We start from the raw sequence: 6,007 nt of genomic DNA, 5'->3' as shown, positions 1-6,007 counted from the left end.
CTCACAACAGTGCCCCGTGATACACAGGCATTAGTGTGAGCCCCGTGTGATAGAACTTGAGATCACTGGCAGTGGAAAGCTGCAGGGCAGGGCTAAAGGTTTCCCAGGCGAGAGGCAAGAACTCCAAACGCAGGGCGTGTGGATCCGGGAGACGGAGAGCAGCACTGTGCTGTGTGCTGGTCAGCCCCTTCGAAGCTGAAAGCCGTTGTCTACCATCTCTGCGGATTCATCGCATGCCCGAGAGCCATGGTCACTGCCCCTGCCCGTGCAGAGAGAACGATCAGCATTGCCTATCATCACCCTGAAGAAAGATCAGAATTCGAGGTTCACCGCGCAGGATGTGCTGATTGCCTATGTTTCTTGTACCACCACGAAGCTGAGAAACCATCATGCCAAGCCATGTGCAGGGGGATGCTTTATTCACAGATCAGGAAATCTACGACCGTGGCTCGGGTGGCAACACGTGGTAAGACTAGGCAAGTGTGGCGTCTTAAATGAGGAAAAAGCAGTGGTCTAGAGGCCAGATCTGGGCACCACACTTACAAGGGGTTCAAACCGCAAATTCTGTCTTATATGCGGCCCTGTGAGTGGGACTTGCAAGTAGTTCAAACCTCACACAGTGTGTTACATGTGGCCCTGTGAGTGGGCCTCATCACCTGAAAAACGGCAACTGCCCCCGCCCCCCGGAACTGTAGCTTCATACTGTTTCCTTTAAAGAAACCTTTCTCATTTGGGATCTAGCTCAATGGTAGAGAAATTCTCTAGCATGTCCAAAAGCCTGGATAGAGACTCTATCACTGAAAAAAACAAACAAACCAGAAGCTTCTCAGGTACTTAAAAATCTGATTGTTTGCTTCACTCCCTAAATAATAACTGCTCAGGTCTCCAATACCTATCTTTCAGGATGCAAAGCTTCACCCTGCATGAGATGCCCCGTGTCTGGCCAGAAGCTAACTGCACAGTTGCTAAGGCCTGTGTGGACTGGCTACATCAGTGTGGGACCTGACAGTAAGGTGTGGGTCCTAAGGATTTAACTCCCCAAGGGAATGACTGTCTTGTAGCCTAACAACCTGAACAAACCCCTCACCTTCAAGAGCACAGTCACTTTGTCATTTATCTCCACTTCATAGACCAGGAAACTAAGGCACAGACTGGCTAAGTAGCTCACACCAGGTCAGACTGCAAATACAGAGTAAAGCCAGGCAGGTTCAAAACCAGAACCCGGCCCTGAACGTCGATGCTTAGTTACCTCCCCAAACACCAAAAAAGTTAGCAGGTGATGACAGTAAGAACACAGTCACCCCTCCACACTGCAGCGTCCAACCATGCCCAAAGGTCCCATCGATACTGAACCAAAAGCACAGAAGGAAAGAAGAAATTTAAAAAAGGGGGGCCCTCCGTTCCATGCATGCGCCATCTTTCTCTGCCCACAACTTAATGCAGGGCAAGTAAAGTGCCATTCCCTCACTTTTCACTGATCCAGGGGTGAGTGAGAAACAAGGTAGGAAGTACGTGTGTGTGAGTTCTCCAAACCATGTAATTTCTAGAAAGGCAATGAGCATCCCAGGCTTTGATATACACAGGGGTCCTGGAACCACATCCTTCCCTAAACAAGGACACAGAAGGAAGGTTTTTAAGACTTGAGCAGATTCCACCAGACTTCCCAACAGTTCATCCCATCAAGGTTCAAATGCTGTGGAAAAGGGGAAAGTTCTGAAAGTGTAAGTACCAGGTCCCCTGAATTCCAATTCCATGTGTGCCCAGTGCCTCTGGGGTGCAAAGATCTGTCCTTCTTTGCATGAGGCAGCCGCCAGGACCTCACTTTGAAAGCAAGTCTGTATAGTGACATCTGTTTTACCCAAACTGCAGTTCAGTTCTTTATCTGAAAGAATCACATAGCAACCAAGTGGAAGAGCTAGGATGTGAATCCAAGTGTCCAGCCTAGAGCTGGCAGCCCATGCTCAACTCAGCTGTTTCTATGCCTGGGATAGAATTAGGGACAAGAGAATCAGAGACAGTGCCAAGGGAAGCCAGGTCCCTTGCTCTGAGCCTCTGTGTATAAAGTGGTAGGCCTAGGAAACGCACCATAGAGCTAACAAGGAGCACTTCATTCTGACTCTGGGCCCCAAAGGTCTTGACAATTCTTCTGGCATAGTAGATAGGCCTGGCAAGCCTCATAAATCCTACCAAGGATAGATGATGCTGCATCTGGCATCTCATGATTTGGGCTCAGAGGGAGGGGGGCGCTGGGGGTTGGCAAGTTCCTGGCTCTGTACCAGGAAGGTGAGCAGAGGGTAAAAGGGAGTTGTTTGTGTAGATTCAGCCTTAGGACAGCTCTGGCCAGATTTCCAGCTGACACATGGGTAAAGAAGGTCAAAACAATAACAAACATCCTCGGTCTGAGATCACAGGAATTGCTTAATTACACACTGCATTGTGTTATTACAGTGTCGGTCTAGTCTCCTGCTCACCAGCTCCCGCTGCTGCCTCCCTGGGTGTGGCCTGCAGAAACTTGCGGTTTGCCAAAGGGTTTCCATGTGCAGTGCAGTGCAGTCAGGTTCTCTGGCCTCAATAGTGGGGTGACCTGGCAGAGCGCTGCCACAAAAGTCATGGCCACATGATCTGGAGCTGAGCCATGGAAGGCCAGGTTGGAGTGCAGAGGAGCCTGAGGCCACACTCACATGCTAACCTGCCCAAATGCTACTCTCCCTTGTTTCCTTTCTAAACAAAAATGATCACTTTTGTGGTACGTGGTTGCTCAACAAGGAAAGAGGAACTGTTTCTCTTCCTTATCGCTTGCTGTTTACACAGTGCACAGAGGTAGCGCCTGGATATAATCTGTGGGAAATCCCGTGCTGAACTGGAAATTCTGGCTTCTTAAGTAATCTGTTAGCGAAATTTTGAGGGTGGATAGATTATCTCTTCTTTGGCTGTCAGTAGAATGTTCAGTGCTGGTAAGGTGTGGAGATATGCTTTCAATCATCTATTAAAGAGGTGAGATTATGATCATTTTTTTTTCTTTTTTCCCAACGCCAGACATTAAGGCCAGTGCTTTGTCGATACAACATAAAATCAGAGACACTAACTTGATTAAAAGAAAAAGTGAGGAAGGACCTGGAACACATTGGCATGGGAGACAACTTCCTGAACAGAACACCAACAGCCCAGGCCATAAGGACAACAATTAATAATGGGACCTCATGAGGCTGAGAAGCTTCTGTTAAGGCAGGAGACACTGTCAACAGAAAAAATCTTCACCAACCCTTCATCTGACAAAGGTCTAATATCCAAAATAAATAAAGAACTCAAGAAATTAAACACCACCGAACCAAATAACCCAATTGAAAAATGGGGCTCAGTACTAAACAGAGACTTCGCAACAGAGGAATATCGAATGGCTGAGAAACACTTAAAGAAATGTTCAACATCCTTAGTCATCAGATAAATGCAAATCAAAATGACTCTGAGATCCCATCTTACACCCATCAAAATGGCTAAGATCAAAAACTCAAGTGACACCACATGCTGACGAGGATGTAGAGAAACGGGAACACTCCTTCATTACTGATGGGAATGCAAATTTGTCCAACCAAATTTGTCCAACCACTTTGGAAATCTATCTGGCGCTTTCTCAGAAAACTGGGAATAGGGCTTTCTAAATACTAAATGCTCTCTTTACCCTAAAGCTGTACTCCCAGGCCCCTGCCTTGTTTAGAAAACAGTCTACTAATAGAAAATGAAATCAGGAAATTTAAACAAAAAGGACAGCAGTGGAGTTAAGTAGCCGCTGGCAAAAATGTCATCTGGATTAGTCATAAGGAAAGATGTATGCCACCTTAAATGTGAAGTTGGTCCTCTTTTGGTTTTCTTTTCTATTTTTTGATGGTGTCTCACTCGGAAGCCTAGGCAGGCCTCTTAACTCACAGTGATTCTCCTGTCTTAACCTTCTAAGCCTCTACACTCAAGTTGCTACTGAACTTTTATTATTATTATCATTACTGTTTTTTTTTTCAAGACAGGGTTTCTCTATATAGCCTTGGCTGCTCTGCCCTCGCTTTGTAGGCTAGGCTGGCCTCAAATTCAGAGATCTACCTGCCTCTTGTTCCCCGTGTACTGACATTAGAGGTGTGCACCAAACCCCTCACCCCTTGGTACTGAGCTTTAAACATACCTTTTCTTGAATGTTCACTAGAAAGAAGAATCTTTAATATTTGCTTCATTGGAGATGAAACATAAAGGAAGAGCAGAAAGAAACACACCTGAAATAATGGAAACATCTTCAAATAAGAACTACATTGCAAAAAAAAAAAATTACATTGCAGACATCCCACAGCATTGCACTACCAAACCTTCCTCTAGTGGCTGAATGGGTTCTGTAAGGGTCTGAAACTGCTTACGTTTTCAAGGTCATTTTGAAATCTGTTTGCTCTTTATTGCATGTGCTTCATTTAACGTACCATTTTTCTTCTTTTAACAAAAATTTTTTTTCATACAATATATTCTGGTCACAGTTTTCCTCCCTCAACTCTTCCCAGATCATCTTCACCTACCCAGCTCCACTCAAAACAAACAAACAAACAGGCAAATAACAACAAAAAATCTTCAGTGGACACCTGTGTGCAAAGTAAAGTGCTCAATTTTTAAATGGTAAACCTATAATTTCCTAGAGACAGGATGCTATGAAGGATGGGAGGGAGGGAGGGAGGGAGGGAGGGAGGGAGGGAGGGAGGGAGAGAGAGAGAGAGAGAGAGAGAGAGAGAGAGAGAGAGAGAGAGAGAGAGAGAGATGGCTAGGAATGCATAGGTGGACACTGCTTCGGTTTCCATTTCTCCCACTAACTCCAAGTACAGTGTTGACTTTCATCTATGCAAACTCATGTTTTCTCATCTGCAGAATATGCAGATCAATTCATCCCCAAGGCTGTTCAGAGAGACAACTCTGCTGCCACTCACATTTGTGTCCCTGTCAGTCTGCTTTTGCTGGCCTGCTGTATGACGTTTTGTAGTTGAGGACATCTGGTGTGGGCACTGCTGTCCATGCTGCTGCTTTAGCTTCAGTCTAAGCCAACAGGTCATTTTTCAGCTCTGGCAAATCACTAAGATAAGCTGGTGCTCTAGGCATGGGGATTCTGGGGCCCTATCCTGCCTGAAACTCTCACATTCACTTCAGTATTCCAACAGATCTCTCACGAACTCTTTGAGGCCATGAGAAGATCATACACACAAAAAAACAACTGTTCAAGCAGAAGGTGGCAGATGCCGCGATCCAATCACACAGCTCTATCTTCATGCAAGAGCTATGCCATCTTACATGAACATCCTGACATGACTAGGTTTCTGCCTGCCTCAAGATGGCTCTGCTCACCTCTCGCCTGACACGTGATCTGCTCAACGATGACCCATACCCACCTCTCCCTCCAGTTTTTATTTCTCATTCTCTTGAATGCTCACCAACAATTTACAGAGAACAAGTCAACTGCATTTGTTTGTATTGGAGGAGTAACCACATAGACAGAAGAAACCATGATTTAAATCACATAAATAGCATTTGGACTGTGCTGAAGCACTCTTTCACTAAAAATTAAGCCACATTGTCTCTCTCTCTCTCTCTCTGTTTCCTCTCTATCCAGTGTCCCGCTCAGCTGCCAGGCTAGCATGGAAAAGCTGGGAAACAGGGCTGGTGGAGAAGGCTTTGAAGACCAGCTAGATACATTGTTAACCATACATCAGACCTACAGTCAACAACCGACCTTATACTGTTGCGGACTGGATGGTGTCTCTTCTCTAACACTCTTTGAAGCCCCAAACCTCGGTACCATAGAATGTGTCAGTGTTTGAAGGTTGAAGCATTTGAATTTCCTTACCAGGGTAATTCATGTTCAATGCGGTGAGTAGGCACAACCTGATCTGCTGTGACTAGCAGCGTCATGAAAGTTCCTTAGGACATTAACACATACAGACCATGCAAGAAACTATCTCAGGATGCTATCTGAAAGCAAGACAAAGGT

General features: G+C 45.6%; 1 pseudogene across 1 annotated transcript in view; it reads left to right on the top strand.

Annotated features, from left to right (window-relative positions):
* Nucleotides 1-246: 246 nt before the first annotated feature.
* The window catches only part of LOC311605849 (60 kDa heat shock protein, mitochondrial-like), a 29,429-nt pseudogene continuing 23,668 nt past the window's right edge, over nt 247-6,007 (top strand). The window contains exons 1-2 of the transcript in view: nt 247-466; nt 904-1,013. The product of the transcript in view is annotated as a 60 kDa heat shock protein, mitochondrial-like (transcript). The remainder of the gene's footprint in view (nt 467-903; nt 1,014-6,007) is intronic.

Source organism: Acomys minous, assembly GCF_964271855.1.
Source record: "Acomys minous genome assembly, chromosome: 9".
NCBI lineage: Eukaryota > Metazoa > Chordata > Mammalia > Rodentia > Muridae > Acomys > Acomys minous.
Note: the sequence above shows the minus strand (reverse complement) of the source record. Positions and strands in the feature narration are given on the sequence as shown.